This window comes from Staurois parvus, unplaced genomic scaffold (genome assembly GCF_062004578.1).
Source record: "Staurois parvus isolate SC_StPar_1 unplaced genomic scaffold, SC_StPar_1.0 ptg000013l, whole genome shotgun sequence".
Classification (NCBI taxonomy): domain Eukaryota; kingdom Metazoa; phylum Chordata; class Amphibia; order Anura; family Ranidae; genus Staurois; species Staurois parvus.
This window is the reverse complement of record NW_028317809.1, coordinates 13,653,026-13,659,025: the sequence shown is the minus strand read 5'-3', so window position 1 is coordinate 13,659,025 and position 6,000 is coordinate 13,653,026. Positions and strand designations below refer to the sequence as shown.

Below are 6,000 nucleotides of genomic sequence, written 5' to 3'. Positions count from 1 at the left end.
GTGATCAATCCCTAACCAGAGCAGATGCCTTGACTTAATGGTTTCTATATGCTACTTGTATTTTCGGAACATTGACCTATTTGTTCCATTTGACACCAATAAATCTCTACTCTTCTGCTAGACTTTTTAGTAGTGTGATTTAGCAGAAATGATATCATTACTTGACTGCTTACATGTGTCTACATTTGTTTCCATTTCTTCTGGCTTTTTTTTAACCTGGTACTCCTGCAAATAACGCCCTTCCTGTCTCTTTGTGGCTTAACTAATGTCTCCATTGCATCTTTGGAAGGATCTACGGTTGTCACACAGGCTGGACTTCAAACATGTCTGCCCTTGTTCATTTCCATTACATGGTGGATTGATGGGACTATTAATTTACATAACGATAAAGATGTTTGTGCTTTCTTTTCAGCTCCAGTAAAGTGGCATGGACACCATATTACTGGCAATATCAATCAGTATTTTCTGTACTTGTTGAAAACGTTTATAGCCTGAAGAAAAGGAAACAAATGCAGCCATCACATTTAAGGGTTGGTAAGCTGAAATATATTGCATTTTTGTTTTTGGGTTTTGATATGCTTCAGATACTGTAGATCATTTTCATAGAAAATAGGGGAAGTGCCATGGAATTTTAACATTTACCCTAGGTTCACATCTGTGCAGGTGGTGCCGCTGAGGATCCGCACGAAAATCCGTGCAGCTACGCTACCCACACAGAGGAATGTGGACCCGCGGACGGGTGCCATTAGTTCTAATGGCACGCCGCCTGCACTGGAAAACGCAACTGTACTGGGAACTGAGGTTCCCGTGCGGGCTGCGTTTTACCAGCGTGTCACGGGCATGGGAGTCCATTCAAATGAATGGGCTCTTGTGCCCGTGCCAAACGCGGCCCGCACAACCCCATATATGTGAACCGGGGGTCAGCAAGAACTTTAAAGTGTATTGTGGTGTTTTAAAGTAGATTTGAATATAGGAGGGAAGAGTTATTACTTTGCCAGGGGAGATTTACACTCTGTCCTAAAGACCATTGTCAGCTAGACTAAAAGTTTTCTTCCCTTTTGAGAAATTTCTTCTCACTTCCTGATTTGTCCATGGGACAGGAAGTGAAAAGAAATCTTCTCAAAGGACACTGTAGGTAACAATAAAATCACTTTTGGATATAATTTAAAACACTTTATTACATGCTGACTTTCTATACATCACCGTTTGCAGTAAGCAGAAAATCTGCAGGTAAGCATTTCAAGGGTGTCCACATGTTATTCACAAAAAAAGTATAATGTTTTGACAGATTGGCATTGGAGTGCTGGGGCACATGGAAATCAAAATCTAGTTTTAATTCTGAAACCCATACGTTCGCATCATATCAGGGCTGAGTAAGTCTGGAAAAAGACCCCTTTTTCATGATACAAGTTGTAGCCCTGGTTCACACTGATGTGGTGCGGAATTTGCAGTGTTTTCTGTACGAATTCCGCACCTCATCAAAACTGCACCCTGTTCATGTGAACCACTGCGGGGGTGTATGTTAACAACACCCCGAAAGTGGTCTGCAAAATGTGATGCGATGTGCAGAATCGGATTGCATAGGTGTGAATATCCATGCGATCCAATTCTAGTGCAGATCAAAAGAAGGGTCCTGCACTTTTTTGGTGCGGGTGCACCGCACACAAATCACATGTGATATGCACAGGAATGCTGTGCGGTTCTTGTGTGAATCACATGCGATATACCGCACCGCATATATGTGAACCCAGGTTTAAATGCTTTGCTTTATCTAAGATGCATGCTTGACTTGCATTACTTACTGTAGTTAGCTGGTGGACACAGAGACACAGTGTATTTAAATGTGTTAACTGGGTAAATGTAGCAATGTCTTAGTTCAGCATCTTAAGATGACACGCTGATTTTAAATTAAAAATACACTGCATGTTCACAATAATAATAATTTATCAGGCTTGAAAAATAGGATTTGTGGAAGAAAATTTATTTGAACCTGTTTGTAGCCAATGAAGTTTTGTATTATTATTATTATTATATAAAATATAATCAAAACAGATTCTTAAGCTTCAATGGGGATTCTTTTGCCAATCGAATTAATATGATGTGGTAGGTATTGTAATGTTCATTTCACATCAAGATGCCATCTGCATACCAATTTGTTATCTCCCAGTTCAAAGCTTTGGATACCCTTAGGACCAGTGTTGATGACCAAGGCTGCTGTTAGATACCATGGGGCCCCATACAGCCAATCTGACATGCCCCCCTCCCCCATTCCCACAACAAAACACAGTTTACTTTGCTTCACTCTGTGGTGGTTTATGTAAGGATATATTTTACTTATAAAGGGCGTGTCCCTTTCCCTTAGATGAAATATTACAGTGCCTCCAGCCGTTAAAATACGGCAAATATTTAGTAAACCAATAATTTGGACACCTTGATAATTTGATCACCACTTATTATTATACCTTGAATTCTTTTAGCCAATATGATTTCGTACCATACACACAAAATTTGCCTTATAATAGATAAATATAAAAATTTATTTATGTACAAAAATTATATATATATTAACACAAAACGCAAAAGACTGGTGATAAATGAATATTAATACACACAATCAAAGACATACCCTACCAATGTAATACACAATACTAATGTTTCCAAATAATTAAATCAATATCACAATTTCTAAATGATCTGATTAAAAATTAAATGTATTAATAACTAATAATTTCGAGTATCTCAAAGGTTATATTCTCACAAGCCATGGCCATAGGATTGCAAGAAGCTATTCCTTGATAAATTATACTCTGATTATTAATATTTAATAAATTATGAAATATGAAAAATAAATTATAATATGGCACCAAACAATTTCGAAACAGTAAAACAGGATCTCTCTACATATATCTAACTACCCAATATTGTTGTGATACACTAAGGTAATTCTATGATTCCACACAACAGAGAAAATAGGTAATGCAAAACCAAATAAACAATCTCACCACACCCGGAATTCAGACTAGGAAACTCTCCCGTGGATTTAGCTGGCAATGGAACGCCTTCAGAATGATGACCACAGGGGAAAGTGAGATAGAGTTCAATAGTGTGGGAGAATGTAGGAAGTTAGAAGGACAGAGGTTTAGCAATTTAGTAAAGTTTGGAAGTTTGAAAGGGTGGAAGAGGGGTTATAGATAGGTCTCTTCAGATGTCTTCAGATTCTTCTAATCAGGTCTTTCTTCAGTCAGGTTTTCTTTCTTTTGATGAGTTTTCTTTTGATGAGTTTTTTTTTCTTAAAGGTGCATGGGCTTTTATATCCACTAATCCATTGTTCTAAGATACCTTCCCACCAGGCTTCTTGATTGGCTAGTTGAGAAATGTGTGTACATAAGCTATTTCTCACCTGCCCGCCAGATGGCAGTCATGTATCATAGAACAATTTGAGTATTTGAGATGACTCATACCTCGGGTGGAATTTTAAGGTAATTTCAGGGATTAAATATACGTCTTTTTCCATATAGAGAAGTGATCATACCTATAATATTCTAAATAGGGACCATGGAATATAGGTGTATATTCAGTTATTCCTTCTTGAAATACCATCCTGTCTGTTTCCTGATAAGACATATAACTAATGCTAGTTTATAATACATCTTACTTTCCATCATCTCAATACTCAAGTTAGTGATATATAGTTCCCATTGCTGAATATTTGGTGGTGTGTGAAACCTATTCTTTATAACATCTCTAGATACTATGCTTTTGTAGTATATCTTTGTAGTTAGATACATTCAATTTTTTTTTTAGCTTTAAATGTCCTGAATTTAACTTATGTTTCAGAACCACATTTTCTATGGGTAGGGAAAAACTCTCTGTTTGCCTGGCTCTTGTATTGGAGTCACAGTAAACAACTATTAATACTTTCACCCTTGGTGGACAATAGCATATTGTGATAGTTTGAGAGTTCTGTTGGTTTATCACACTCTGCAAGGTTTGGGTAAGCTCTCAGACAATCAGTTTGGTTCCTCTATTGTCCTGTCCAGACCTTGTATATGTTTACCTGCTATAGAAGTCTGAATAATGGTGTTTGACCACCTGTAGAACTTCAAATAGTATATTTGTCTCTAGGAGGAAAAAAAAAATCCCTTCACCCATCGTTGACATTTCTCTAGCTAGATGGTCATTCGACTTTCCAACCAAGACAAATTAACCCTTAACATCCGGCTATGCTGACTTGATGTTATATAGGATCATGTCTTGATAAATCATGTTTTTGAGACATAATTTAAAAAGGTCCACAACAACTCATTGTGTTCATTCAGGATAGAAAGGGGCTAGTAAACGTGACATATTTAGTTGACCCTTCCCCCACTCTCCATCCTAAAGGATCCTATTGTGTGCTTGCAGCTGTCGGTGGGATTGAGAGGAGAGAAGCCAGCAACATTATGGGGTGGGGGCAGCAGGAGGAAATGTATGGTGTACAGGGAGAGTGATGGGTGCCGGGGGTGCAATTACTGTAACCGTTTCCCTGTATGACTCTCTCTGCAGCAGCTGAAAGCCAGTGGGAGGGAGAGGAGAAGAAGCCAGCTTTCAGCTGCTGCAGAAAGAGCCATACAGGGGATCTGTTCCAGTAATTGCCCCTTGCTGTGCCAATCGCTCTCCCTGCCCACATCCGATTCAACCAGCTGCCTGGGCCCCTCTGCTAGCCTGGGCCTCGTACAGGAGAACTGGTGGTACCCCTTTATCCTCGGCCCAGTTGATGACTTCCTTTGGGGATATTCAACACTTTTGAAATCAGTCTGAAGTGCTTTTGAGATCATTCAGAATTAATTGTAGGTGCAGTTAAGCTGCACTTGACCTGCTACAGCTCATTTTGCCTTCCCATACACTTGTATATGGAGAAAAGCAGCTCTGAAGCAAACAAATGCCCATGAACACTGACCCTTTGAGCCAGAATATATGCATGTGTGGGGACATTGGATTGTTACCGCCCATCTAGTATAAAGGCAGCTTTTACTGCAATACCTGCCTTTTCTCCATCATTGTACTTCACTTTGCTTGTCTGGTGACTGACAGAGGACAAAAGGAAAACAGCTTCTCCCCCTTGGGGTGGAAAAACAGAGGATTGGGAGTAATGAATAAGCACTGAAGGAGCGTGAAACATGACTACTGATGTTCCCAGAGCCATGCATTGCTGTCTTTTTACCTTCATGGATGAATAATAAAGAAGTCTGCTGTTTTACATTGGAGTGTTGCTTCTTCCTTTCTTCATGTTCACTGGCCACAGCGGCAGACTGAGCAGGCACACAGACATATCCAGCAGCATGGGATCTCTGGCAAGTCAGCCTTGAGCAGTGTGTACCCTGCATGCTGTTGCCAAACCTTAGGTTAGGCTTTAATGGCTTGTTTATATCAGATGCAGTTGAGAGTGTTTTTAAACAGTATGAATATAGTACAAACGCATATGCAAGAAAAATTATTCTATTTCAATGAGCCTGTGTTTAGAAAAAGTAGTGCATGCTGCATTTATCTGCACCAGAACGCACTGCAAACATTTAATACTGTAATGGTCAAATACAGTTACAGTTTCAAAAAAAGTAAAATAGGAAAAAACAGCCTATAAGAAAAAACATTGTATTAAAAGCCTTATATGCCCTTAAAAACCATATGCCGAGGTCTCCTGTGGGGCAAGTGGGATGATGCGAGGTCGCTTGTCCATTGTTTATGCTTTGTTGGTTGATCCCCTAACTAAATTATCTTACATGGTTCTATGGGAACGGGATTTAAATAGCTTGTTGGATTTGGATACCTGGCGGACGGCGGCCCATGCCCTATCGAAGATCTCGATTAACACTGATCTTGTTGAATCTAATTACAAAACACTACTTCAGTGGTATTTGGTTCCTGCTCGCCTAGCCATAATGTATCTTTCTGTTTCATCTGGTTGTTTCCGACGCTGTGGTCAAGAGGGTACCATGTTCCACGTCTGGTGGAAATGCCCAG

At 39.5% G+C, this 6,000-nt stretch overlaps 1 protein-coding gene across 1 annotated transcript in view; it reads left to right on the top strand.

Annotated features, from left to right (window-relative positions):
• Positions 1–443: 443 nt before the first annotated feature.
• TMEM150C (transmembrane protein 150C) overlaps positions 444–6,000 on the top strand; it is a 466,224-nt gene continuing 460,667 nt past the window's right edge. The window contains exon 1 of the mRNA XM_089675844.1: positions 444–530. The gene's annotated coding sequence lies outside the window, so the exon portion shown is untranslated. The remainder of the gene's footprint in view (positions 531–6,000) is intronic.